This window comes from Otolemur garnettii, unplaced genomic scaffold, assembly GCF_000181295.1.
Source record: "Otolemur garnettii isolate 467f Iridium unplaced genomic scaffold, OtoGar3 scaffold00166, whole genome shotgun sequence".
NCBI lineage: Eukaryota > Metazoa > Chordata > Mammalia > Primates > Galagidae > Otolemur > Otolemur garnettii.
The window spans coordinates 3793647-3796716 of NW_003852561.1; the positions used below are offsets into that span (position 1 = coordinate 3793647).

The 3070-nt window shown below is 39.0% G+C and overlaps 1 protein-coding gene and 1 pseudogene across 1 annotated transcript in view; one reads left to right on the top strand and one right to left on the bottom strand.

Annotated features, from left to right (window-relative positions):
- CPD (carboxypeptidase D) overlaps nt 1-3070 on the bottom strand; it is a 74388-nt gene that overhangs the window by 49798 nt on the left and 21520 nt on the right. The gene's annotated exons all lie outside the window — the stretch shown is intronic.
- LOC111728540 lies at nt 2872-3046 on the top strand (annotated as a pseudogene).

The following is a 3070-nucleotide window of genomic DNA, read 5'->3' on the forward strand; positions in this document are numbered from 1 at the left end:
TTTTTTTTACATAAAAATCAAACTATAAACAAAACCAGAAGCCAGCACAGTATTTTTACACTCTCATTTCTGGGTAACAATTTATATATATAAATTATATATATCTATATCCATACATATATTATATTGTGTGTATATACACACACATACATATATAGTATATGCACATATATATGTATATATAAAATCTTTAAAATAGGCATGAATTCAACACAGAAATTCCTTTTCCAGAAATTTATTCTAAGATAATAGCTATTCTAAGATAATAGCTAAGATAATTTATTCTAAGAATGAGGATTATAGTGTTTAAATTAAAGGAGAAGAAACCTGAAAATAACCGAAATGTCCAAAAATGGAGGAAAACCAGCTTACTAAATTATGGTATAAAATAGGCCGCTATGCAACCATCTCAACTATCAGACATACATTTATTGTCATGCTATTTACCACATACTAAGCAAATGAGGTTATAAACAGCAGATGGGGTGGGGCCTGTGGCTGAGTGAGTAGGGCGCCAAGAGTAATGGGTTCAAACCCAGCTTGGCCTAACTGCAGCAAAAAAATAGCCGGGCGTTGTAGCAGGTGCCTGTAGTCCTAGCTACTTGGGAGGCTGAGGCAAGAGAATCGCCTAAACCCAAGGAGTTAGAGGTTGCTGTGAGCTGTGACTTCATAGCACTCTACCAAGGGTTAATAAGTGAAACTCTGTCTCAAAAAAAGAAAAAACGAGGTTATAAACAGCAGATACAAATATTTCTGCATGATACTTTAAATTTTCTTCTTCTTCCAAGCACACAGTTTCCTAAACAATTCTTTACTCAAGTATGAAGTAATTGAAAACAATTCTGACAATCTCTCTAATCAATATGGTGCTTTAAAGCTTTTTTTAAAAATCAGGTTTATAGAGGTATACTTTATACATTATAAAATTCATCCCATTTAAGTGTATAGTGCAATGTATACAGTCACATAACTACCACCAAAATAAAGGTACAGAACTTTTTTTTTAGAGATAGTTTCATTTTGTTGCCCTCAGTAGAGTACCTTGGCATCACAGCTCACAGCAACCTCCAGCTCTTGGGCATAGGCGATTCTCCTGCCTCAGCATCCCAAGTAGCTGGGACCACAGGCCCCTGCCACAATGCCCAGCTATTTTTTGTTGCCCAAACCCACCACCTTCGGTATATGGGGCCAGTGCCCCACTCACTGACCCACAGGCACCGCCCAAGGTACAGAACTTTTGCATGACCCAAAAAGTTCCCCATCCCCAGCTCCCAGGCTCTGACAACCATTAGCCTACTAAGAATTTCTTTCCCTATATTTTTGTCTTCTCCAGAATGTCATAAAATTGAATCATATAGCATATAGTCTTTTGTATTAGGCTTCTTTCACTTAACATAATGCTTTGAAATTCATATTGTTACATATATAGTCCTTTTTATTACTACATATTCTACTGCATATATGTGGTACAATTTGTTTAACCATTCACTATGTGATGGATATTTCAGTTGTTTCCAGTGTTTTAGAGATTATGAATAAAGCTGTGCATAGATCTTAGTTTGGGCATATATTTTTTAATATATATTTATACATTTTTTTTAAATGACACAGAGTTTCACCCTATTGCCCTGGTAGAGTGCTGTAGCATCATCATAGTTCATAGCAACCTTAGTCTCTTAGGCTGAAGAGATCCTCTTGCCTCCGCCTCTCAGGTAATTATTAATATTGGCACCTGCTGTGACACCTGGTTAAATTTTCTATTTTTAGTAGAGACAGGGTCTCTCTCTTGCTCAAGCTGTCCTTGAACTCCGGAGCTCAAGCAATCCACCAGCCTCATAGGAGTACAGTGGCTGAGCTGTATAATAAGTTTAACTTGGTAAGAAACTGTCTATTTTCTAGAGAATTTGTACTATTTTCATATTCCAAGCCAGCATGAATTTGCGTTCTAGCTGCTCTGTGTCATCACCTAACAAGTGGCTCAAGCACCTGGTCAGTCTTTACATTTTTTTTTTTTTTTTTTGAGACAGAGCTTCAAGCTGTCCCCCTGGGTAGAGTGCTGTGGCACCACAGCTCACAGCAACCTCCAACTCCTGGGCTCAAGTGAGTCTCCTGCCTCCGCCTCCCAAGCAGCTGGGACCACAGGCGCCCGCCACAACGCCTGGCTATTTTTTGGTTGCAGCCGTCATTGTTGTTTGGCGGGTCCGGGCTGGGGATTCGAACCCGCCACCTTAGGTGTACGTGGCTGGCGCCTTAGCCAGTTGAGCTATAGGAGCCGAGCCAGTCTTTACATTTCAAGCATTTTAGTAGGTGTGTAGTGGCAGCTCATTGTGGTTTTAATTTATAGTTTTATTTATCAACTAATGATATTGCAGATCCTTTCTTTCCTATGAAAAGACATCTTTCATATCCTTATTTACCACCTATCGAGGGGAGACCCTCGATCCCAGAGACTATTGAAGAGCTTGAAGATATGAGGGAGCTAGAGAAAGGGATCCCATAAAGTAGTCTGTGAATTCCTGGGTTCACCTCCTGCCATTAGAAGTCTGATAAGTACAACATAAAAGGGGAGTCAAACTGAATTAAAAAATAAGACCCAACTCTATGCCCTCTATGCTACTATAAGAAATCACTTTAAATAGAATGGCATAAGAAGTTAAAAGTTAAAGAATGGAAAACATATACCATACACACACAAATCAAAACAAAGATGGAATGGCTCTATTACTATCAGATAAAATAAGACTTCAGAGCAAGGAGAAAGGCCAGAGATAAAGAAGGACATTACATAATGATAAGAGTCAATTCACCAAGACGATAGAATCCTAAGTGTGTCTGCACCTAATAACAGAACTGCAAAATGTGTGCAACAACATCGCTTCTCAGCCTTTTGGGTAAGATTATGTGTAGTATCTGTTCTGATCAGTTTAATATCTGATATGTCCTCTATCTGAGGACAATATATGTATATTTTTTTTAGACAGAGCCTGAAGCTATCCCCCTGGGTAGAGTGCCATGGCATCACAGCTCATAGCAATCTCCAACTCCTGGGCTCAAGCGAGTCTCCTGCCTC